The sequence below is a fragment of the Petaurus breviceps genome, unplaced genomic scaffold (genome assembly GCF_028583685.1).
Source record: "Petaurus breviceps papuanus isolate PSGF00001 unplaced genomic scaffold, PetGlider_PUasm1.0 171, whole genome shotgun sequence".
Classification (NCBI taxonomy): Eukaryota; Metazoa; Chordata; class Mammalia; order Diprotodontia; family Petauridae; genus Petaurus; species Petaurus breviceps.
Window position 1 is genome coordinate 14997673 of NW_027185754.1, and position 26422 is coordinate 15024094.

Here is a 26422-nt window from a genome sequence, read left to right on the forward strand (position 1 = left end):
AGAGAGAGAGAGAGAGAGAGAGAGAGAGAGACAGAGACAGAGAGAGACAGAGACAGAGAGAGAGAGAGACAGAGAGAGATACAGAGAGAGAGACAGAGAGAGACAGAGACAGAGAGAGCAGAAAGAAATTCAGAAGAGGGCATGGATAAGCAGGGCAATGTTGGAACTGCCATGTTGAATTTGAATTAGGAAAAAAAACCATACCCACATACAAGCTATATGTGGTGGAGATTTACAGTTTAATATGCAATCTTCTTTTTCTGTTCTTTGTATTAAGCAGTACTCATATTTGTCAAGTTCATAATAATAAAAAGAAAAAAAGGGAATAGGGCACATGATAAATAAGTACCTGGGTACAGGAGAGAAGGAAGGAGACATCAGTAGGCAGGGAAGGCTACTGTGAGGGTGCCAGGGCCAAGCTTTGCTTATTTCACCATCTGATGAAAATAGTATATTGATCAGATCCTGAATTTCCTCTTTTTTTTCAGGGCTACCCAGTACTCTATCTACAAAGCATTTCTTTCTTTTTTTTTAAAGCAATCAGGGTTAAGTAACTTGCTCAAGGTTACACGGCCAGTTATTATTGCTGGGTGTGGTGCTGAATGTCTGAGCCCGGGATTCGATCTCCAGGTCGTCCCAACACTGGAACTGGTGCTCTTACTCGCTGAGCCACCTGGCCGCCCCTAAGCAATTGGGGTTAAGTAACTTGCTCAAGGTTACACGGCCAGGTGTTTCTGGGTGGGTGCTAAGTGTCTGAGCCCGGGATTCAATCTTCAGGTCAGTCTGACACTGGAGCCGGTGCTCTTACTCGCTGTGCTACCTGGCCGCCCCTACAAAGCATTTCTAACTAGAATTTTTATTACAAGAGGAAATGGATTAGGAAAAATAGTTGAGTGGCTTTAACTTGCCTTCTACATTGCCTTCCCTTTCACAATGCTTCAGGAGGACAGTGGGCAATGAGTTATACCATAAAATCAGAGCTTCTAGAGCTTTGGCCATATTTTTCATTTGTTTGTTCAATAAATAGACTGAGTTCATACCATTCCTAGCTACTTGCTAGGTATTTTAGGGAAATTAAGACAGTTCTAGCCTCCACAAAATGATTAGCCTAGTAGAAAAGAGGAAGAATACATATAAATTACTATAACCCAAGGCAGAATGGATAAATACCATTAAAGACACCTGCCAAAGGGAACTTATCATATCCTCTCCTGTTGTATCATATTATTTTACTCTTCATATGTATATATGTGTGTGTATTATACATACATACATATATATATATATATATATATATAGAGAGAGAGAGAGAGAGACACAGAGACACAGAGACACAGAGAGGGATAGATACAGATATAGATATAGACATAATCTCTCTCCAATTACTCTATCAATTTCTGTAGGCAGGGACCATGTGTTGCATTTAATATACATCACAAAGCCTCCCACAGGCCTAGACCCACTGTGAGCATTCGATGGATATTTGTTGAGTGAGTGGATGGATGGGACTTCTAGTAGGTATTTCAAACTCGGCATGTCTACCATGGAACTTGGTATTTTCTCCTAACACCTTTCTATCTGCTGATGGCGCCATCATTCTTCCAGGATCAGAGTTGTTGTCATTCTCTACTCCTCACTCCTACTTACACCCCATGTGCAATCTATTGCTGGATCTTCTCATTTCTTCTTTCACAAAATTTCTCATGTATATGTCCCTTTCTCTCCATATATGCAACAACTCTCCTAGTTCAGACCTTTATTGCCTTTCTCCTAAAAAACTGCAATAACCTTCTGTCTTTCTCAAATTTCTCCCCATTTTAGTTCATCACTCAGCTACAAAAGGGATTTTCCCAAAGTATAGGCCCATGTAACCCTGTCTATTCAATAAACTCCAGTGGCTCCTATTATCTCTAGGACTAAATATAAGATCCTTTGGCATTTAAAGCTCTTGGCAATCTGGCTCTTTCCTACTTTTCCAGGCATCTTACTTACTTTACTCCCACTCCACTCACTCTATGATCTAACTGCACTACTGACTTGCTGTTCTTAATATAATATTCCATTTCCCTTCTTTGGACCTTTTCACTGGTTGCCCCTCATTCCTGGAATGTTTTCTCTTCTCTATCATTTCGTTTCCACGAATTCCTCCAGTCATCCAGACAGTTAGTCCATAAACATTTAATAAACACCTACTATGTGCCAGGCACAGTACTAAATGCTGGTAATACAAATCCCACCTTTTCCAGGCCTTTCCCATCTCCCCCAGCTACTAATGCTGGGGAGATTACCTTCCATCTATTCTGTATGTATCTTATATCTATTTTTTCCCTTCTTCCTTTTTTCTTTTCTTCTTCTTCTTCTTCTTCTTCTTCTTCTTCTTCTTCTTCTTCTTCTTCTTCTTCTTCTTCTTCTTCTTCTTCTTCTTCTTCTTCTTCTTCTTCTTCTTCTTCTTCTTCTTCTTCTCCTTCTCCTCCTCCTCCTTCTTCTTCTTCATTGACTGCTCCATTAGAATGTAAGATCCTTAAAGGGAAGGACTACTGTTTTTGCCATTCTTTATATCAGTACCTAGTATATACCAACCACCTAATGAATACTTATTTATTGATTGACTGGCTGATTAATCATGAGATCTTTGGTATAGTTTGTCAGTCTATAACCATAACCTGACATTTCCCCAAGATCTGCTGAGGATCAACATCAAGTGAGGCATAAAACAAGGTATGGTCATCAAAGAAAGCATGGTCTAAATGTATGGAAGAGGAACTCCTGTTGATAACAAGATTTTCCAGATGCTCCTATGAATGGAATATATGGAACTGAATGTTTCAGATGCCATATTATCACAAGTATGGCATCCATTTTGGCAGGAAGTTCATGAAGTTAGTCTACCTATATATAGTATACATTGGATGGGCACTATGGCAGAGAGGGGCAGATGGGCAATCAGGGTTAAATAGGAACATAGATTTAGAACTAGAGGAGACCTTAGAGGTCACGTAGAAAAATATCTTTTCACAGAAAAGGAAACTGAGGCCCAGAGAAGTCAAGTAACTCTGTGCAAAGTCAGCAAAACCTAAGTGATGGAGCCAGGATTTGAACTCCAAATTCATCACTCCTACCATTGTCTCATGCTGCCTCTCTTGTGAAGAAGACCAGGTAGACTGGAGAGTGTGAGTTAAATAGACATTTCAGTGACTCTCAAGTTTCTCTAGGCCTAAAGAGCCCTACCTTTTTGATACCATTGTTCTCCTTGGGAAGCTATGATTGTGAATCAAGAAACTTCAGTCTCAGAGGAATCAAGGTTACAAGTGAGTCCAGTGATAATGGGGAGACTTGTGTTGAACTATAATGTACTGTCAACAGTGACTTAGATATAAGAATATACCCAATGATGTGGTCATAGAACCCCTGAAGTATTATCTTCTGACTGCTCTCTGTCTTCTTCACTCTCTTAAGTGTCTTTGAGCAAATGACCGAACCTCTGCCTCAGTTTCCTCATCTGGAAAATGGTATGATAATAATGGCATCTGCCTCGCAGGATTGTTGTGAGGATCAAATGAGATATTTGTAAAACATTTAACACAGGGCCTGGCACCTAGTGGGTGCTCTATACATGCTTATCCCCCTCCCTCTCCTTAGAGAAAGGTCCTCAACAGAACCTCCCTGTGTTGATGCAATCATACACCTGATCAAAAATATATTTTACAAAATTTTACCCTGAGACTTTCCTTCCAGAGTCGACTTATAAATTCCACATTTGATTATCATGAGATCTTGAGCAGGATGAAACCTCAAAGGCCATCTGGTCAATTCTCTCATTTAACAGATGAAGAAACTGAGGCCCCAAGGGGGAAAAGTTTGTTCAAGACCTCACAAGCAGTAAGCAGCAGAGAAAAGATCTGAACGAAGAGCCAGAGCTCCTTCCACGGTACCATGGGGACTCTGAAACAAGGCTTTTCTAGAAAATGGTAGAGGAGAAATATGGAAGCCCCTGACTAAACACTGACTAATACTGTGTGTTTATTTTGCATATTTCCTTCTAGCTCTCCAGCCATGAATGTTTTTTCACTTTTCCAGAGGTCCCAGCCTTCAAAGCCATCATGTTCTCTTTTATTTGACTCTGGGCCTGATACCATACCTTCTATTCTATGAAAGACCTGGCTTTTTTCACATCTGCCACTAAAAACAAGCTAGTTTGAAAGACAGGTCTGTGGGGACTTACGGGTCTGACATGCCAAAACAACACAATGCATCACACAAAGATGCACTAGACTTAAAAGAAAGTTTTATGTGAATGTCGTATCAAGTGATCGTCGCAGGCCACAGCACCTACCCCGAGCCCTGGCAGCTGCTCTTAAGGCAGTTTTGTTAGTCAAACTGCATTCAGCAGAGCATAACAATAGCATGGTTTTAAAAAACTGCTCTCCAATGTGGGGCAGCTGATTAGGAAGGCCGGGAAATTAGTCTTTTCCTTGAATTAGCAACAGTGTTTCCACCAATCCCAATGAGGTGCCAACTTGGTTTTTCCTGTGCATTTGTTCAATGATGAGCGAGTAATTCATAAAAGGAACCCTCCCACCCAATCAAACATTCCACAGAGACTTTAGAACAGATACAAAGGGCAAATGTGATTCCAGATTAAAATGTTGCAACAAAATAAAGTTTGAAATGCTAAATGTGTGAGCTACAAATGCACACTGAATAAACCAAAAGATAAAAAAAAATACCATCCTTGGATTTTAATAAGTTCTCAGTTCAGCATGAATGGGAAAGCCATTTGGGACAAAGACTATTTTGAGTATCTGGAAGAGGTAGTGAATGCATTCTGATTTTGAGTTTGGAGTCTAGCCATTTCGGGCCCACAAACTCACATCTGATATTCTAAACATTTAACCAACATGAAATGCATTGAAATCTGTGTATGGTTTTCTATATTTATGTCAAATTTGAGTAGATACAAGAGTGAAAGAGAATCATTCACAGGGAGTGTGTGAATTGCAAAGAGTATGGAAAATTCCCCACAGTGCCTTGTGCTTAAAAGGTACACGTGTTTGCTGAATGAATGAGGAAAAAAATGAATGAAAGAATGAAGTGAGGCAAGGATTTTGTCTTTTGCCCTAGGGCAGGGGTAAGGTAGTCAGCCTAGGTCGGGTAGAAAGAGCACTGGGTTAGTTGCTGGAAGACTCAATTCTCATCCTAGGTTTGCCATTAAGTAGCTATGAATCTATGGACAAATTCCTTGCACTTCAGTTCTTTTACCTATAAAATGAGGGATTGGTCTTCCAAGGACCTCTTTATCTCTGACATTCTGTGATAGTCTCTAGTCTATGATTTTGCTGGCCTCATCTTAGTGTTATTATGTAGCATCACTCCACAATCAGTCAATCAGCAAATATTTAATAAGCCATTGCTCCATACCAGACTCTGTGTCAGTCACTGGGCATACAAAGAAAAATGAAACCCTTCCTGACCTGAAGACACTTACATTCTCTTGGTGGAGATAGCAAATACACATGACTTTGTACAAAACATGTACAAAGGGCATCCAAGACAACTACAAGCAGGTAGGGGATCAGGAAAGGTTTCATGAGGAAAGTTGTACCTGAGCTGAATTCAGAAGGAAATTTGGGATTGTCTGTCATTCTGTGTAGTAAACACCCAAAAGCAATGACTCTGAGGGTTGGGCTGAGAAATAACAGCAATAATAAATGGCAGAAGTGGGATTCTATCTCCCATCTTCAAATATGGCATTCTTTCTACTGCATCAAAAATACTACATATTTTCCAAAGTGCAATCAAGGCCACTTCCTTCCTTTTACTGAATTCTAGGCCCAGGTGTGGCACCCATCAACATGTGCTGGTGAACTTACTCAAAGAACTGTTCATACAACCCCATGTCACATTCTGGGCAAGAGACATTATCTGCTGAGTGGTCATGGATCTCAATAAATGTTTGTTGAAACGAGCCCAAATCACTACAAATCAGTCAAATGAATTCAATTCTCTCCCTCCAAACTCCTAACATCCCAAGCACCTTCTTTACCTGGTTTCCCAATCAGTCAATGGTACTGCCGTTCTCTTAGTCACCTGGGCTTAAATATTTGCAGTCTTTGCTTTTTCCTTCTCTGTCTTCCTCTAGACTATTGGTTTCTTAGGATCAAGTCCTGATTTTTAGTTTTGTTTTTGTAGCCTCAGTTCCCAGCAGAGTGACTTCCAAGTAATTGCTGTTTAATCATTTTTCAGTTATGTCCAACTCTTCATGACCCCTTTGGGGGTTTTGTTGGCAAAGATACTGGAGTGTTTTGTCACTTCCTTCTCCAGCTCATTTTACAGATAAGGAAACTGAGGCAAAGAGGGTTAAGTGACTTGCCCAGGGTCATATAGCTAATAAGTATCTGAGGTCTAATTTGAACTCAGGAAGAGCACTCTACCCATTGTACCACCTAGCTGCCCATATTATTAGTGTTCAATAAATATTTGCTGACCTAAATTAAAGTAGCCACTGGAAAAAGTACTGGATTTGGAGTTAAAGGGAGAGGGTTCAAATCCCAGTCAGTCAACAAGCATTGATTTATCCCCACTATCCCTTGTGACACCTTGGACAAGTTATTTTTTTCTGAGTCTCGTTTCCTCATACATAAAATGTGAGGGAGCTGGACTGCATTATATCTAAGATCTCTTCCAACTCTAAATATATGATCTTATATTCATATCACGCTCAAAAAACATCAGTGTTCTTACATTGCCTATAGGGTAAAATAAGAGAACCATAGGAGTGATAGTTCCTTCTTCTCTAAAATGAGTGGGTTGGACAAGGTGTTCTTGAAGTAGCTTTGGGCTCTAAATTCTATGTGATCTTTTGCTAATCAAGGATTATGTTGTATCCATATGGAGCAAATATATTATTTTGCTGGTCTACACATTTGTAGCACTGTTTTGCACACACTTCTTTTTTGTGTCATTCTGCCTAATAGCTTGGTTGTATTTTGGGCCTATGATGTGTAAACTTTACCAGAATCAGTTGAAGGACCTGAGAATGTTTAGACTGAAGAGAAGACTGAGGAAGAGGGTGATGTAATAGTTCCCCAGGTACTTAAAAGGGGATCATTTGGAAAAGGTATTAGATTTCTGAAGCTTGGTTTCAAAGGATAGAAGTAGAAGCAATGGATGGGAGATAACAGAGAGGGAGTTTTAAACTCAATCAAAGGAAAATCTTCCTAACAATTAGAGCTGAATATAAAAAATAATAGAACAGGCAGTCATAGGAGGAGAGTGGATTTTCCTTACTGGGGGTCCTCAAGGAAAGACTGGATGAACACTTGGTGGGTAGATTTGGAAGAGAGGATTCCCATTCAAGTGAGGGTGGGCCAGGTGACCTTCAAACTCTGCTATTCTGTGATTCTATATCTTGAGACTGAGACATTTGCCTGGCCACCTGCTTTCCTGCAATGTGACATGTCTCGCTCTCCAGCATCTTGAACAAACAGAAGAGCAAAGGGAGAGTCTGGGGGCTTGTAAAATACCCCTGGGAGACGGCACCCTGGGTAGAAGTCTCAGTGAGTGGCCAGAGTCAGGATACTGATAGTTTGTGCCATAACTTTCATGTTAATTAATCACAGTAGCTCTGTATTTGGAAAGAAAAAAATTGCCTGAAAGGTTATAGAGCTCATTATTTACCCAAGTGCCTGAAAAGTCTCTGGAGGGGCTGCTGCCAGACTCTAAGGTGAGCATGTGTTCCTTGTTGCTTAAATGGGCATTTATCACCTGACACATTCATTGCCTGAGACCTTTGGACCAATCCCTGTCTATAAGCCAAAAACAGATAGATAACATTTTGTCTTGGAAAATCATATCCCAGAAATTTTGTCTCCTTTTAATGTCCCCAGGGACTTGGGGAGCTCCTTTGTGCCTTTTCCAGTGTCAGATCCCTGAGGTAAAACTGTTGGGAATCACAGGGTCAGGTCAGGGCTGAGCGGCTCGTGTTAGACATATTTATAACACATGGTATGAGTATTAAAGCTATAAAAGACTTTAAGAAAATGAGCTACTGAATATGCACAGGAGCTGCTTTTCATGACTGAATATCTTAATTATTTCAATTTGTATTCTCAAAAGTTCCTAAAGTTTAAAACATATTAGAGGCTATTTAATTTGGCTCCTTTTCCATGTGTCTTCCTGAGCTCTGCAAAGGCAGCCTAAGTCCATATCTGTTTTTCACTGACATCACTTCAAAATGGACCATCACAATCTATCTTGAGATTCATGGTTCACCAGACAGGTGTGTGATGAGAATGATAGCTTGATATTCTCTTTCTTTCAACATTCTCATGGAAATTACTTTGCATATATTTTGCATTTAGTTTTTGATGCCTTCCCCCTGCCCCTACTCCACCACAAAAAGCTCCTCGAGGGCGGAGACTGCTTCATCCTTGTCCTTGTTTGTCTATTGCCTAGCATAATGCTATCCATATAGCAGGCACTTAAGAAATCCTTATTAAATGAATGAATCATGAAAATAAGAGTCAGGACTACATGTTGTACTCATTCATAATAGTTTTTCAGTGGTCTTTGATTAGCCTTGAAGTTGAGGTGGTTTTACTCAATGGACTGCCCATCCAAATCCATGTCATACTCTGGAAAATAGACATTCTTCATCTTTTTTACCTTTCTTACTTTAAACAGTCTTCACATAGGAAAATAGGAACTTCCAAAACAGACAAATTAAGGTCTGATTATTGTAACAGAGTTATTTGCTTTATTAAGTGATCTTCTTCTGGGTTTTCTTTAACAGCCATTTCCTCTACTGCATTTAAAATTGAATTTGACTGACAAAGACCCAACTTAGACCTCCCTTGAGGCAGCATGGAAAGGGCACTGTATTTAAAATCATAAGATCTGGGTTCAAATTCTGAGTGCCAATTGCTACTTATGGGCCTTTTCCTTTCTAGTTTTCAGTTTTCTTATCTGTAGAATGAAGAGGTCAGATTAGATGATCTCAGATGTCTCTTCCAATTCTTAACCCTGTGATCCCTTCCCTTCACCAAATACAGAATTATGAAGAGGATTTTAAATAAAATCTATGGCTTTAAAGATAAAATTTGATATCCCACTTATTGGGTCACGTTGTTCAATCTGGAGCGGCTTTTGAGATTTTCAGTCTCAAATTTTCAGGAAAATTTCACCACTCTCACTGTCCTATTACATGGCATTTGAAGTCAGGTGTTCCCTTATTTTCTCATCTCTCAACCATCCTGGTCCCTGGTCCTGCTTCTGCTATTGCAACAACAGTAGACCTAAAGAGAAAGTACAAGTGACTCATGAGGGCCATGAGGGTATCCTTTGTTTCTCCTCTTCCATTATATCCATGCTGGCCAAAAGTGAGATGGTGATGCTGCACAAGAAATGCCCTAGGTTTGGACTATGAGCGTGAAAGAGAATGAAAAAAGTACTTAGGAGAATCACTGTCCTCTTAATTTGCCATAGACTTTGGTTTTGTGTGTTTGCCAGGTATTAACAGAAGATGGCAGAAGCATTTCTCCTGGCTTGTTTGCTCATAGAGATGGCCAGGTGCTGTTGGTTCCATATCCAAATTTTGGCAGAAAATGAGTCCCACAGAGCTCTGCTTAGGGGGAAGAGGGCATTCCCAGATGTGCATGGACCTCTGGGCTACAGGTGAGGAATGGGATCTTCTTGGGCATCTCTCCCATTAGATGGGGTACTGTCTGCTATCAGCCTTCTTCTCAATTACTATCCCCACCTGGTTCATAGTTGCCTTCTCCATTCATCTACTTACCATCATCTTTAAGCCTGCCAATATTTACATTCCTAATCCCTCTCGCAACCTCTTAATTCCTTAACATCTTCAATGACTCCCTCCTCTATCACATTGTAATCACAGACTAAGATAGTCTTGTTTTGAACTGATCTTATAATTGTACCCCTCAATCCTGAATCCTAATATTCTATTTTCTAACTAGAATCACGTATCTTCCCATTTCTCTCATTCTTTTACACACACTAAACTGTTTCCTTGCTCTGTATTATCCCCTCCTATCTCTTGACCTAACTCATTGTCTTAGGTTGTCTCTCTTCTCTGACTTTACTCATCTCCCTACACAACCTTGTACCTGTGAACGGCTATATTCATGATTTACTAGCTACTACCTTTGGATTTCTTGCTCACTTACCTCCTTCATTTTCTTCAAATTTTGAATTCCTACTCATTATTTAAAGCCCAATGGAAACACTGCCTCTACCAGAAAGTTTTCTCCACTCTTCCCCATAATTAATGACTTCCTCCCTTAGGAGTTCAACTTTCCATTTGTTTTTCACCTCTAATGTATACATCCTGTAATACTGTGCATTGTGTCTTCATGTTGGTGTCTTTCCACATAATAGGCCTGTAAGGTCTATGAGGACAGGGTCTAGGTATTATGTAAAGTTTGTATTTCAACTCAAGTCTGACCACAGCCCTTTATACCCAGTAGTCACTTAAATGTTTGTCATAGTATATTGAATAGGTGGCAGAGGAGAAAGGAAATTGAAGATGATTTGAATCCGTGGGAAGGGATCAGGGACAATCCTAGGCAAAATTGTGAAGTAGGTCAAGTTTAGTGCAAACCTCTCCACCCCCTTGCCATACTAGTTTCTGCTTTCAAGTTTCTCCCTCACCTCCTTGTTTGTTTATGCTCTTTCCCTTTCCACCTCTCTAACCAGACCTGTGAGCAGGAAAGGTAAATTCAGTCACATGGAGGTATAAATAACTGATAAGATGGACTGTGTGTGTGGGAAGGAAGGGTATTTTATTATCTCAGGTGATGAGAGACCTTAAGCTGAAGGAAGGAGTTTTTAATTCTATAATTTCAGAAACCAATAAGCAACCTATTGAGGAAAAGATTATTTTCAGTGTAGCTATCCCTAAAGTTACTGTATGTTAGCAGAACTTGATCTAACTATTCCTAGGGTAAGTAGAGGTCCTCCTTTCTTGGAAGGCTTTCAGTCCTAGTCTCTCCTGCTCTGCCTTCCCCATCAAAATCATTCTTGGAGTGACCTAATATTTACCGTTTCCCCCTATTGGAACAGGTGAGAGAGAGAAAAAGAAGAGGTGAGAGAAGCACAGAAAGTAGAAGGGAGGGTAAGAAAATGAAACCCAATGGAAATAAGGAATATGGTATCGGAGGTATGGATGAGGACAAAGTGTTGAGACTGACTGTCTAAAGTATAAGCAGAATCAAAGGAATTAGAACTGGAAGGCACCTTAGAGGTTGTCTAGATAAACACCTTCATTTTGCAGATGAGAAATCAGAACCCAGAGAGGTGAAGTAATGCACTCAATGTCATAAAGGTTGTAAGTAGCAGAGCTGGGATTTGAACCTGTATCCTTTGAGTCAAAATCTAGTGTTCTCTCCAGAATTTACATATATAATTAAAAATGGTCTTTCAAAGTAGTCCCTGATGATGTTTCCATTTCTTAATACATTTTTGGAACTCCTCCCTGAGGAGAGTCCTCTAGAGTCCATTTCTGAGCTAAATAAAGTATATCAGTTTCATTATTTTATAGTCACACCCCAAACTGCATTACCTACATTGATACCCTACTGTCTTCTCCCTATTTCACCCCTAATTATTTTTGACTGTTTTTTTAAAGAAATATCCTCAGAGGAGGATTTCCCATAATCTAAGATATTTAATAGAATTTTGAGTAAGGCTTTGAAGGCAACTCCCAAAGGGCAGATCCCCAAAAGGTTCTGATCAATGATTATGTGTGTAGCTTACCACCACCTTCCCCAACCCCAGGGGAACCACTTTAAAGAAAATGGTACTCACTAGAGTATGTAAATTTTGATACATTTGCTGAGAACTCAGTCAAATGGCTTCCTAGTCCTACCTTTTATATAGATAGGTTTGTGCTTGTGAAAAAGGAAGGAGGCAGGGAAGAGGGTATTTTTATTATATGAAGTAGATTCTGATAATCAAAAAAGAGACAGAGAGAAAGGACAAAATAGGGGCACACAAATGAGGAGAAGAGAACCATACATTTCAGAGCTGAAAGGGATCTTAGAAGCCATCTAGTCCAATGCCCTTATTTTACACAGGAAGAAACTGAGATCCAGATACTCTCCCTCCAAACCCAGCATTCTTTTTCCTTTTTACCAGACTGATTCCTATATAATGAATAGAGGAGAAAGAAGAGAGGGAAAGGAGAGTGGAAGAGGGAGAAACATAGGAAAAGAAAAATGGAGGAACAGAAACCTTTCTGGAGGAGTAAAGGAAAAATAAATAAGCCAGGAGACTTTGGCATATGGAAGAGAGGAGAGTGAGTGAGTTCTGGGGGCAGGTTCTGGAGAAGCCTGAAGGTTATGAAGGATAGAGAAGGAAGAACTCTGGACAGGGCAGTTGTGCCACAAAGGTAGGGATGGAGATCTTAAGGTTCTGTGAATGTCCTACCTGGGGGCTTAGAATAGATTCTAGAACATTATAGTAATAAGGAAGATAATAATGAGAATGTTTGGTTTGGAGGAGCATCTATGTAGAGGGGGCAGATTTCTAGAGGGGACTGACTCCTAGCAAAAAAAAAAAAATGAAGAAATAAAGGGGAGTGATGAGAGCAGACGACTGGAGAGGATGCTTTGTTCCCAGAGGCTCAGTTCTAGCTTCTGGAGGAAGACATTCTGTTCTTCACTGTCAAGCACCTCGAATGGAGACCCACCCCACATTCAAAGTTGCCCTGAGCCTCGCTGTACAGTGGTCATGTAGGTTTCCTAAATTCGGAGAGTTCTTAAACGCCAGCAGGGGGCGCCAGGAGTCCTAGCGCCCCTTCCTCTCTAAAGCATCTTCCCTACTTCAATGAAGTGCTTCCAGCCTGCCTGCCTCCCCTGGATCACTAGCGTCCCTGGTCCTCTGCCCTCCGCCTTTTCCTAGGAAGACCTCTGAGGCCCATCCTCCTCCCCTCACCTGTCATCTCCCTGGGTGATGTTTCCTCTCTTCCTTTTATCTCCATCCTCCCACTCCTTCGATTCCTCTTGTATTTCCCCCCTTCCCATTCAATGCTCCCTGTGCTCCAGCTCTTGCCCCTTTCTGTCTCTGTCCAGGTCCCTTTCCTTCTGTCTCCTTTACCCTTCTGCCCTTCCTTCCTCCCCTCTCCTTAATCTCTCCTGGTTCTTCTCTGTTCTCTTTTCCTTCTAGTCCTCCTTTCCATGGAGTTGGGGGAGCCCCAGGGGACCTCTCTGGCAGGGCAAACAGTCTCTCCTCAAGACCCTGGTCCCTAAATTCTTTTTTTCAGCACCATTCAATGTGCACATTTGTGCCCGAAAACTCCTGCTTCTCCTTTGTCCATCCTTAATTAACCTTTCTAGTGGTAGGGGGAGAGAAGGAGGAAAGGAGAGAATAAAACCACCACTCAAAAAGGTGGACCAGAGATGGCCCAGGACATGAACCAAGGCCTGGAAGTTCTCCTTCATTTCCATCTCACGAAGGTATGAGGGACAGTTGCCCAAGTGACCCTCACACCGGGACACAGTGCCTTGTTCTTTCCCTTTCTAACGTAGGCTAATGTCTAATGAGGCATCAGAGCCCCAGATGTCTAAGTTCCCCACACCCTACTCCAGGTGCCTTAGCAGGTCAGCATCAACTGCCGAGGTCACTCAGCCACGGTGAAGTGAGGGTGGGAGCTGGGAGTGATTTGCCTGTGGGGAGGGGGAGCCCCACCCCGAGGGCAAATGCCCCTCGCTTTGTGCCCGCCGGCTCCCAGCCACTTTCTTCCAAAAGTGTTCAGCTTCTTGAGGGTTAAAAAGCAGCCTCCATTTCCCTATTATCTGGTGTAAAAAGTGCCTTTTAAAAAGTCCATATGGCTACTTCCTTTCGACCTGCTTTCCCATCTTCGTCTCTTTGTCAGGCTGTCACTTATAAAAGATCACTTGACTTACAATAACAAGTTCAAAAGAAGACAGAATATAATCAGTTGATCCACGAAGAATTGAAATAAAGAACACCCCACTGCTCCAGTTATCATCCCCATAGAGATAGTGATATTATGGATGTGATTGCTATGCAAATTTCTATAGAAAAAAAAACTTGTATTTTGGAATTTGTTCAAAGAGAATTTCAGACACATCAAATTGGAAAATGCAGAGTGAATGCTTAAACTTTTTAGTATAGGCATGGGAATCTTTTATTTATTTATTTATTTGGGTAACACCACTGGCTAACTCAGATCAGGCTTTATTCAGAAATCTCACTTTATTTTGCATGTTGGGGAAATCTTAATTTTCCCTAGTTACTTCTTTTTGGGGGGGGGAGTGAATTTAAGATTCACATGAAAGAGTACTTTGTGAAAGATACTTTCTTCTGTGAGAGGTTATGAGCAGTAACACCCTTCACCCATATAAGCATTCGATATTGGCTCTGGTGCTGGACTGACCCTAGGCCCAGGGTGGGTGAGAAGAGTCCTATGGAGCAGAAGGTGAAGGGATCTGCCCTTCCTCTTCTTCTTCCCTTTCCTTTTCTTCCCTTATCTTTCTATATCTCCCCTTCCCTTTCCTGTCTTCTGTTCTCTTCCCTTGTCTTCCTTTCTGTTCTTCTTTTCTCTGTTCTGTTCTCTTCCTTTTTTCTTCTCTTCTGTCTTCCCCTTTCCCTTCTTTCCTTCCTTCCTTCCTTCCTTCCTTCCTTCCTTCCTTCCTTCCTTCCTTCCTTCCTTCCTTCTTTCCTTCCTTCCTTCTTTTTTTCCTTCCCTTCTCTTCCCTTCCCTTTTTTGCTCCTTCATTCATTGCAAGACCACTATCTCATTGGGAAACAAGAGAGAAACACAAAGTTTTCCAACCTACCCCCCATCCCCTTCCTGGATACTTCTTTTAAGCTGGAAGCTTTCTGCCTGAGATGTTGTGCCTTTTTTTTTTTTTTTAATAATGTATTGTTGTAGTAAACTGATTTAAAATGTATGCCAGTCATCTTCGGGGAACTCATTTCAGTCAAGATGAAACTAGTCTTACCTGAATCAATGTTTTAAGTGTCCCTGTGGCTCAGCATTTGGAATAATCAATCTGTCTCCATCGCTTCTTAACCATGCGCATCACAGGCTTTTTCTCTCTCCCCTTTTTTATTTGCCAACTCTTTCGGATCCTGCCTTTCTGTTATTAACATGCCCCTAATGTCACAAGCAAGTCTTTTCTTTTAAAACAAGCTGCTCATTGGCGTATTTTGATACTTTTTTATTATTACTAAATCTTTTTTTCCCATAATTACCCCCACAATCATTATATAATCCCATAACAAAGAGTCTATTGAGGTACCAAGGCTTTTGTCAACTACAGGACATAGAATCCATACTTGCATTATTCAGCCCTTTTCCTCCTTCCCTCTCTCTTCCCTGCTTTGTAGAAACATAACCTATTGCACATTGGCACCTTGCTTTTTGCTGGTTGTATATTATTTACTAAAAGCGTTTGCCCTCAGGATAAACCTTGCAAAGTTGCTTAAAAAAAGTTATTTGCTTGATAATTAAGTCCTGAAACCCATCGTTTAATGATTATTCTGGACCCATAAGGCAGAGAACGTCCATGACGTTTTTTCCCTAAGTTTAATTACCGTATGCTAATTTCCTTGCCTACTACGTGATTAATTAAAATCATATTTTCATAATCATTTGGCACTAGTATTGTTTTAGAATTATCATGATCCCCTAAATAGTGTCTGTAAATAAAGTCGGCTCTCATGGAAAGAGAATGGGAAGGCGATGCTGAAGACCTTTATGTGTTTGTATCTATGCGATTGGTAACATAACTGGCTTATTTACATTAAATACGCCACAAGGTTAGAGCGCGGATCAACGTCACTTTATCGCTGATTACTTCTCTTAAACGCCGGAGCTGTGACTGATGCTGCACGTCCCGCTGTCCACCAAGATTCACCGGGGAGTTTTTTTTTTTTTTAAAAGAGACAGACTTTAAATAGTTTCAGGAGCAGGTAAGAATCACGCTTTTTCCTCTCTCTCTCTCTCTCTCTCTCTCTCTCTCTCTCTCTCTCTCTCTCGATAAAAAATTCTTTAGTCAAAGGCAGGGATGCAAAGTAATGACAGGCGAAGGGGCTGATATATGTCTGAGTAACGAGTCTGACAATCAGAATGTAGCTCTTAGAGAATAGATAGATTTTAATAAGTGTGTTTACATGAGCTCAAGGTCAGAACCAAGCTGCGCTGTGTTAAATGGTTTCTTAGTTGCTAGACAGAGAGAAAAAATGGACGATCACACACCATTCTTTGTAGATTATTATATCAAGGGTTCAGCTTTTGGCTCATCAAAGCTAAATGCCGCAAGACCTATCTAGTTGCTGTGAATTATGCCAAGACGACAATGGAGAGGTTTTTTAATGGTACAATGCATTCCACCTACCAGATAGGGGGAGTCCGAGCTGAAAGATGGGAATGTCTTCTGATGTTGGATGATTAGTATCAATGAACAGGGTTATTCTGAAAAGAGACAGATTAAAATAAAGCACTCTTTCCTCGGGATGTGTTGGAAACAGTTAGAAGGGCTTTCGGGAGTGGGCGACTGTGGCACTTCGGAGCAGCGCCTGTCCCCCCTCAGCCCTAGAAAATGATCAAGTCAATCATGTGGACATGCCTCATTATTCATTGAACACAATCTTTTACAACGCTTCGTTTACGTGCCGGAGTTTGCTCCCTACTCGTTTCTTTAAGTGTTTAAGGTAAGGAAGACAAAGGTGGAGGGGGCTCGCGGAGGTGCCGGGGGTGGGGGACGCAAGGGGGGTGGGGGGCTCCGGACCCAGTGTCCGAGAGGTGGCAAAGTGAGTTTGGACTCTTTGCATTTCTCCCTCCCCCCTCTCCACCCACCCCCCCATCGCAATGAGGCCTGCCGTTTTTTTCCACCGTGATTAAAAAAATACAGTATAATTAAATATCCATAGCTGTGACGTTTGCAAGAAGGGCTGTCAGGGGAGAAGGAGAAAATAATGAAAGGAGGCGAGGAGCCATTGAATGGCGCTATAGAACTTAGGCTGGAGAGAAAGAGCCCCGTCTGTCTCGCCTCCTTCTCTCCCCCCACCCCACCCCCACTCCAGCCCCAGCCCCCGCCCAAGCCCCTAAACCGTTACTTTGTAGAAGAGTTGCCCCGGATTTTCAGGAGGCAGCTGCGAGAGGAGATCCAGGCGCTATCTTCTTTCCCTGCCCCCTCCCACTTTTCGTCCCCTCTTCTGTCCCCCCCCCCCAATCTGAGCGAGTCTGTCCTTAAGTTCCCAGAGAAAGTTTTGGAGGGGGCAATGGAGGAGTTAGAGGGGGGTGAGAGAGAAAAGGCTGTAGCCCTAGTAAACTTTTGAAGAAGTGACTTTTAAACATTTTTTTTCCCTCCCTTCTTTCTTCTATCTCTGTCTCTCCTCCCTTCTCTGCCTCTCCCTTGCAGGATTCCGGCTCAGCCGGAGTGTAATTTGTAACCATTTTTTTTAATCAAAGTTAGCTGATGCATACCATGTGTCAAACTTGTGAGATTCAAGTGCCGGGGAGACCTGCCATTTTGTGCTCTAATCGACCTCTTATGAATAGGGAGCCGTGCATAATGCTTTGAGCGAACGTTGTGACATTCAAGTATGCACTAAATGTCAGCTCTGGGTTTAAACCTTTGGAGCTCAGGTAAAGGAGAGTTTGCCTGCAAACACTGCCCGGGAGCCAGGGAGCACCTGTCAGCCTCAAATCCGGGCCGTTTTTTTTTTTAAATATCCAAGCCCCATAGATTAAAAAAAAAAAAGTAACAGGTTCTAGAGGAAACTTAGATGTCCAGACTCTGAAACAGGGAGAAAGAGAGAGAAGGGTGGAACAAGGAGAGAAGCTAGGGTTTGGGGTGGGGACCTATTGGGGGGGAGCGAGAGAAGGAAGGTAATTAAGGGTGGGAGGGGGACGCGGGGTAGGAATACGGGTGCTGGGGATGGGGTGAAGGTATTGGGAAAGTGGCGATGGAGACAGATTGGAATGCCTCTCCCCCAATCCCTCACCTCTGCCCCCCCCCCACCTCGAATGCAGAACTGGGCAGTAAAGATCTTTGCCTGATAATGCTTCTGCTTTGCGAATTATTTTGCAAAGATGAAGAATTAAGGAAAACAGTCGTAGGCGGGACCCGGGATATATTTTAGGCAAAAAAAAAAAAAAAATAGGGAGAGAAAAAGAGAGAGCTTTTCTTTGATGACGAGTAGGAAAGAATCCAGATCTCAATGCGCCCATCTGTTGCAGTTTTGCAAATAATTTAAAATATAGACTCTATGTATATAGATAGATGTATATAATGTGAGGGAAGGTTGAAACGCATACGCCAGCGAACTTTAAAAAAAAAAAAGGGAGAGAAGGTGGTGGGAGGTGTGGCGGGGGATGGAGATTTTTTTTTTTTTGGGTCCTGATCAGAGTCTTCTAGGGAAACTACAGAAGAGATTTCTTTGGGGACAGGTGGAAAGTTAAGTTTTTTTGACTTCTGCATCCCTGAGTCGGTGTCTGCAATCTGTCTCTTGGCGAAATAGTTAGAGGACCCCGTGGGTTTGGTAAATGTTTGCGTGTTATGTGTATGTGTGTGTGTGTGGGGGGGGGGGGTTGTTGGACTGGGGAGAAGATGAGGGATGGGGATGGCAGAGGAAGAAGGATTGGGGGTCTTTGCTTTAAAATGGAGGGGGAGGGCCCCCGAGGAAGAGGAGGCATGGGGAGTAACAGTAAACAGCCTATTTGTGTGCCCGGGTGTTATTGCAGAAGGGGTTTTGTTGGGAGGATATTGTTATGTCTATAATAGTGTCTAGGAGAAGACGTGATTTCTCATTGCTCTTCAGCAGAAAATGAGTTGGCTTAAAGGAGTCCCTTCGAGCCAGACCCAGCGAGCAGAGCCTGCCGGCTCTGTTTGTTATGCAGAAAGCACGGACAGACAATGAGAATAACACGTCGCTGATACCAGGCAGTTGTAGAGAAGCTGGTCTCTATAACCCCCCTCTTCCCCCCCATCCAAAGGAGACTGTATGTGAGCGAATGTGTCTCTATATGTGTGCATGTGCGCGCGCTCGCGCGCGCGTGTGTGTGCGTGTGTATGTGAGTGTGTGTGTATGTATGTGTGTGTTACTACTGTCTGTCTGTGCTTCAGCATGTAGTGAGTGCTCCTCACAGGGCTGTGCAGTTTAAAATAAATCCAACAGGGGCCGTGTTTGCTGAGCTGATTTGACCCGTTGATAGAGATAGCGGTAGTCCAGCTTCCAGGGGTGGAGTGGACGCCAGGGGAAGGGAGGGGAGGGGAGAGACCGGGGCGGGAAGGGAGAGTGTTTAGGTTTGTGTTGGGGGGTGGGAGGAGGTAAAAGGTGGGGAGGGGGGTGTATGATTATTTTTAAGTGTCATAATTAAGTTTAGAAGCTTGCACAAAAAGGACTGGCTGCTTTGAGGCATACTACAAAGGGGTTTGGCAAACTTGGGGAGGGGATGGGGGGAGGAACGGGCGGGCAGGCAGAAGAGGAGAGATGCACCAGGGTCCGAGCGTTTTCTTTTTTAGGTTGAGAGTAGCAACTATATTATCATTTAAGGTCAGATTTACTTAATTTTCTGGGTTATTTTTAAAAATCTCTTTTCCTATAGCTCAAATCTTTGTTCCTAAAGTGGAAGGCAACTTCTAGGAGGAAAGGGAGGAGAGAAAAAAAGAGGGAAAGTGGGGGGAAAAAAGGAAGAAGAGAGTAAGAAAGGGGGAGGGGGAATGGAGATAAAAAGAAAGGCGAATGAGCAAGATCTCAGCTCCCCCCCCCCCCCCCCCCCCCGCTTTGGTGTTGAAATAGTAAACCCAAGTAAAGAGGGTCGCTGGGAAAGTGGACATTACGGCTTTAATTAACTTCAAGATGATCTGGCGAGCAGGACCTGGCGTAGTGGTGACGCGCCCCCATAAATCTGTCCAGTACAGTGTGTTGCATTGAACTATTACAGTAGCCTCGTCATACTGAATATTCACCACCTATCCCGGAGCAGATTTGCATAATTGGATCTTTTTTTTTTCTTCCTCCTCCTTCCTCCATGAAACTTGTTTGCAAACCCAAGTGAAAATCTCGGCGATCTGCATGATTTAAAACGGTTCAAACATATTCCAAAGTAAGTGACCTGCATAAGTACATCAATAGGTTAAGTGCAAATAAGATGGGAAGTGTTTCTGAAAGCCGAACATTCCCCGGCTGGTCTCTGGGGCGGCTTCACAAGAGCGGGATTTTTCCGTAGCCTCGGGGACTTAGGTTTTCTGTCTTCTTTCCTAACTTTTCCCTCCGACTTCTTAGGCAAGGTGAGGTGTTGTTGTTGTTGTGTATGCGTGAGTGTGTGTTCGTTTTACTTTCCCAATAAGATGTATGTACCTGTAGGGAGACTTTGAAAAGGATTATTTTTGCAAATGTGTAAGTGTTGATGTCTGTGGTTCGGTGGTGTGTGGCTGTAGCTACTGTGGAAGGAGATATTGCTCTCCTCATTCAGCTCATCACCAAGCCGAGGACCCTAAGGTTGTGTGCGCCTTCGGGAGTGGGGGTCCGTCTGTGTTTTTAAAATACAAAAACAAAACAGAAAGAGTTTATCCCGTAACCCCCCCCACCAAAAATTATCTCTTTCTGGCTACTTGACGCAGATTAACCGGAACATTTTCACCACCACCACCACCCCCCCAAAAAGAGAGAGAGAGAGAGGTTCACCGAGGAATTGAGAAAGTGCTATAAATCCTGTGGTCACTGAGCACTCCAATCATTGTTGGATGAGATGGTTAGTGATTTTTTAAAGTCCCTCGGTTTGTCAGTTAAAAAAAAAAGTGTGTGTATGTGTGTATGTATGTATGTGTATATACATATATGTTTATATATATAAATCGCGAACATGGGTGAAAAGTAACTTTAAAAATGTAGTTCTGATTTCTACTCAGTCTTCCTGATGGAATGGCTGGAGGAGGTCAGGATACTGAAAGGGGACTCCCTGAGGCTGGATTGCAGAGCCTGGAGAAGGAGGAAAAGTGGGGAACCCTTGTGTTTCACTCTGTTTCTTTGCTCTGTGAATAGGCGCTTCTTGTTGAAGGCTGTTTTAGTTATGATGTCATTCTGATAGTGGAGTGCAAATGTCTCCTGATTCTACCATTAAACGCCTGGCTGATTTGCCTGATAATGATAGCATTGACGTCCTGCTCCTTGACAAATGTAAGCCCGATGAGCCCTATGAATTAACTTTTTTTCTCCCATAGAGAAGAGAGCTTCCAGACTCCAGAATATAGCCAGACTCTGCCTTTGAACCTTCTCGTGGCTACAAACCGAAATGTTAACAGAGATTATATCCCTCTGTCATGTTGACTCATATTTTTCCAAAGTTTGAGTCAACTTCACAGAGTTTTGATTTGCAACACGGTTACTGTGGGTATCATAAACAAAGCATGCCTTTAATTTGATAAAGTCACGATCAGTTAATAGCCAGATACATAAATTTATCTTTTATGATGTCCAGAAATTTCTCTCTCCCCCTCTTTCCATTTAGTTGATCCTTAGGTTGGAGAACTTACAATGACATCTGTTCTTTTTCCTCATTTTCTTAAGTGTGACTTTATGTTAATATCACCGGGAGTAAACCGGATTTAGTGTTGATTTTTTAATAGTGTACAATGATTTAAGCTTTCTTTTGATTTACTGTTCAAATGAAATTTGCATAAATGTGATGAAAATGAACTTAACATCTGGGCATGTGAAAAAAGGTTAGTACCTCGTATTTCATCTGCAGAGATAGTCTCTAAAATGTTTTCACCCTAAACTAGGCTGAGTGAAACAATTCCTGAAGACATAAATGGTAATTATGGAAAACCTCTAGAAAATGCTTTCAATACATTTGCATTCACTTGGACCACTGCACCGCCAAAGGTATTGTTTGTGCTTTGGGGTGCTTAACTTGTGAATGGGGCTCTAGGTCTTCAGTACTCAGCAAGTTTAACTGTGCTGCTAGTGTCTGTCTTCTGGGAGGAATTGAAGAATGAAGAGGATGACGGTCACAATGGTGTCCATGCTAGAGGCCAATAGCCCCTTGATCCTCCAAGAGGGCAGAGACGAGACTAGAAGTTGGAGCCTTTGGTACCACAGTTTAGCTTCCAGCATTGAAGGCAGTACTGAGACACTGTGATCTGCACTACAGAAAGCTGACACATTAAGTTGTCTAGCCAGCCTTAGGTGACCAAGGAAATTTACATTAGAACAGACCTATAAAATCCACTAGCCCATTAAAATAGTATCCCACTTACAGTCCGAATAAGCACAAGCTCATCTCTAGTGTTAGGAAATCAGAGTTTAAGAGGGTGTGTGTGTGTGTGTGTGTGTGTGTGTGTGTGTGTGTGTGTGTTTTCCCCTTCTTGCCTTTTGCTCAAAAGTTGGTTTTGAATTGCACAGGTGTCTTGAATGGAGAAAGCAAAAGAAAGATCCGTTCCCGAGAATATAGATGAACTTATTTTTTTAAAGAGTGTCACAAAAGAAAAAAAAAAAAGCAAATAAGATTTATTTTCCCAGTTTGAATGAGGACAATTATAGCCTTTTAACATCTTTGGATTTAGTGTTTTTAATAAGGCTGTAAGTAAGCTGAAATATCTGCTTGTGTTGAGTTCTCAACATTATCTAAAGGGAGACTTTATGAAAGTGAAAACATGGAAATCTGCTATCTGGAGGTCGATTTGCTGTCCTTGATCAGAAAAGAAGCCTTATCTTCACTTTCAACTTTATTACTACTCTTCCCGTCCCACCCTCCACATCAGCAAGGCCAGGAAGATTTTTATATTCTTGTACTTGGCATTTGGCAGTCCCTCTCTTAGGACTTTGGATTTGTAGGAGAAGAAAGAATAGGTTCTTCAATTTCTGTTCTCATGTGTTTGACTTTCAAAGCTAGATTTTGGAAAGACAAAGATGTTAGGCTCAAGTTTTCACTTAGAGAATCATCTTTGGCTTTAGGCCTGAAATGGTGTGTTTAGGTGGGTGGAGGCAATCAGGAATGAGATGCCTGTTTTTCAAGGTGGCTAAAAGATGTGGATAGTTTAGAAGTTCATGAAATTCATGTCTGGTTCAAGACAGATTACATCTGTAGAAGTATGAAAAAGATATGGGGGGAAGGGGAACATAATTAAATCTCAACCTTTCTGTTCAGCTATCCGGGTAGAAAGTTTGAAAAAATAACAACAACAATACCAACAAGAAAATGGTTTCCATTTGGATGACTTGTTGAGGGACTGTTGGTTGATAGCATGAACTCATCTCATTCACCTTCTGTTCATTCATCCAACAAATATCTGTAGAATGTCTACTGTGTACTGGGCACCAGCCTAGGTATAGTGGAGGGATGGAAAGATGTGTAAGGCTCAGCCTCTTTCTTCATGTATCTTGAAGTCTCATAGGAGGGAAAAGACATGTACCTAAATAGCTAAAACAACAATGAAAAAATTAAAGCATGAGAGTGCATTTAGAGTATACAGTTTTAGGATTCTGAGGAGCAAGGAGCAATTACTTTTGGCTTAAGCCTCATGTTCCCCATTCATTCTGGCTCTCCTATTGGTGACTTTAGGAACTGACTTAAAGGTTAACTGGGCCAGGGTGGAACAGGAAATGAGAAACTAGGGAGCCCTGGTGGGTGAATTTACACCGCCCAGCTATACTTATTCCATGCATGACTTACTTGTCCCAAAAAATTCTGTCCTTTCTGTACTGTGGAGAGGGGGAGCTGAGAGGCAGCTTCTTACGGCGAAAGAAACAAACAGTAGAGTTGGGTGACAAAGTCTTTCTCCTGGGATAAGGTATCAGTGAAAATCAAAGGCACTGCCTTGGCATCTGAATCCCTGTCAGAGGATACAGCTCATTTCCAAAATGCTGAGTTGGTAGACTCAATGAAAGATAGTTAGAGAATCCCCTGCAAGGTCTGTTGTTATTATTGAGTCATGTCTGACTCTTTGTAACCCCATTTGGGGTTTTCTCGGCAAAGATACTGGAGTAGTTTGCCATTTCCTTCTCCAGCTCAATTTACAGATGAGGAAACTGAGGCAAACAAGGTTAAGTGACTTGCCCAGGATCACACAGCTATTAAGTGTCTGAGGTCAGATTTAAATTCAGGAAGATGATTCTTCCTGACTTTAGGTCTAGCACTCTACACCTACCTGCCTCCTTCAAGGTCTAGCAGAAAGCTGATCAACTCAGAATTCTAGCAGTTCCCAGAGGCCAAACTTCTTATTTTCCCCTTATCCAAACCTATGGGCCATTTTTTGCTATGGGTGTCATGAAGTGAATCAAGCTTACCCTTTAGCATGGAGTAGCCAGTGCAGTCCTTTATAAGACTGGACCCAGTGAATTGAATCTGCCTGGGTTCATGTCCCAACCTTGATTTTGAAAAATCTCAGACCCTTACTCTGGGGATACGAGCAATGTTAAGCACAAACCAGATGCTTGTAAGTTGGTCAAAGCCTCTGACATGGATGGAGATCATTTAAAAAAATAGTTATCAACTCTGGATTTTCTTTCCAAAAACACAGGAAATGTCTTCATGGAAACATTGTCCCCTAGGACATCAAGACATAAATTGGGGTCCTATGAAGTTACCCTTCCAGAAGTTCACTGAACTAAAAGAAGGTGCCATTTTCTATGTGACGTGGGGATGGTCTCTCTACTCTTAGACCACCAGGATGGCCTTCAAACTGTCACAGACATAGCTCCCAGCATTCAAAAAAATTTGTTATTATTTGTTCAAGATGAAGAACAAGTTGGGCACACCAATATGTGTTATTACTAGGGCTGCTCCTTTACTAAGAGTAATTACTTTACTTACTAGTAAGTTACATTACTTACTAGGACCATTCCACCATCTGACCTGGGTATAGACTTTTCCTGTTTATTTTTATTTTTTTTAAGCAATTGGGGTTAAGTAACTTGCTCAAGGTTACAAGGCCAGTTATTTCTGGGTGTGGTGCTAAGTATCTGAGCCCAGATTCGATCCCAGGTCATCCCAACACTGGGGCTGGTATTCTTACTCGCTGAGCCACCTGGCCGCCCTTTCCTGTTTATTTTTAAGCATGAACTTTGCTCATGAGATTAGTGCCCCTCAGATTGGCTTGCTGTTGACTTTATTAGGCTCATCATTAGCACAAGTGAGAGAAATACATAGGTGTCAATTAATCTAACCAGAAAAAAAAAGCATAGAATGACCTCCAGGAAAAGTAGGAATCTAGATTTAAAACTAGAAGGATCCCTAGGGTGTAGCTAGTGCAGTGGTTCTAAATAGAAATAGGGGCCACTATACCATATGTAAGGATCCCTGTGGGCCTCATGTTTATTTAACTTTAAAATGTAATATTATCTGTGATTTGTTATATTTTTATTTATTTTGTTAAATATATTCCATTTCCATTTTAATCTGAATTGGGCTGATCTTTGGTGGGCCTGTGGACTACATTTGACAACCCTGAATTCTAGTCCAATGGCCTCATTTTACAGAGGAACAACAGAATTTCAATCAACAGTTAAATGACCTGTCCAAGGTCACAAAGTTGGGAAGTAGAAGAGCCAAGATTAGAACCTGGGTCTTCTGATACCCAAACCTGCTTTCCTGCTTTGCTTCTTCTAGCTAAGGGGGCTTTTACAAAGTTTACATGGAAAGTCTGTGGGGAAGCTGAAAGGATGACATTAGCTTTGAGCTGCCTGTATGTGATGGCAAGTAGGAAGCATGCACATTTAGACAGGATGTTCGTTAGGTAAATGGCAAAAGGTTCAGTTTATGGGCATTCCCCCACCCCCATTTCCCCTGCCTTTTTCCTATTCTTAGTTGGTAGTTTTACAATGAGAAAATTAAGTGCCATTTTGACATAGGAAAAATGATCACCGTAGGCTTGCATTGACATTATCCTGAAAGTTCTGTATCACTACAGCACAACTCTGATAACCCATGTTCTATATAGCTGGATCTTTTTTGATTAACCAAGGTGGGGGTTAGTGTCCTGGGAGAATGTGTGCTCCTCATTCAGAGCAATCCTCTTCTTCCCTTTTCCTGATTTCATTTTCCCCAAGGTTTCATTTGTCAGATAAAATCTGCTATTCTTTGCTTATATTCAGAAATTTAGCCTTTCCTGGGTCTATTTGTGACCATCATGCTGCCATCCCAAACTCCCAGGTTTCTCAGATTTTTTTTGGTTGCTTCATTACAAAAGTACATGAAAAGGAAAGATAAAATAGCTCTATTCAGATTGTAAAGGCCAAAATATAGATTCCCTAAAATCAAGGTTAATCACCGAAATGCCTATTCAGCCTTAATTATAGTGATGTTACCATTATTCCAAGCCTGAAGCTCTCACTTGCATGTAATTCCCATTGATTCTGATGGGATTTAGGTTCATGGAAGGGCTGTAGGATAGGGCCCTAAGGGGCTTGTTCTTGCATTAATTCA

At 41.8% G+C, this 26422-nt stretch overlaps 1 protein-coding gene and 1 long non-coding RNA gene across 16 annotated transcripts in view; one reads left to right on the forward strand and one right to left on the reverse strand.

Moving 5' to 3' along the window:
• Positions 1–18268, reverse strand: part of LOC138157111 (uncharacterized) — a 70116-nt gene extending 51848 nt beyond the window's left edge. The window contains exons 1-2 of one of the 2 annotated variants that reach the window (XR_011167295.1): positions 17107–18268; positions 16386–16462 (exon numbers count right to left, since the gene is read on the reverse strand). This is a non-coding gene — a long non-coding RNA (uncharacterized lncRNA). The remainder of the gene's footprint in view (positions 1–16385; positions 16463–17106) is intronic. The other variant, XR_011167296.1, reaches the window with a different exon arrangement.
• Positions 15314–26422, forward strand: part of ZNF536 (zinc finger protein 536) — a 615457-nt gene continuing 604348 nt past the window's right edge. For 4 of the 14 annotated variants that reach the window (XM_069082597.1, XM_069082591.1, XM_069082595.1 and 1 more), the window contains exon 1: positions 16065–16701. The gene's annotated coding sequence lies outside the window, so the exon portion shown is untranslated. Of the gene's footprint in view, positions 15961–16063; positions 16702–18405; positions 18535–19782; positions 20102–26422 lie in introns of those variants that run through there. The other 10 variants (XM_069082599.1, XM_069082601.1, XM_069082600.1 and 7 more) reach the window with 5 other exon arrangements.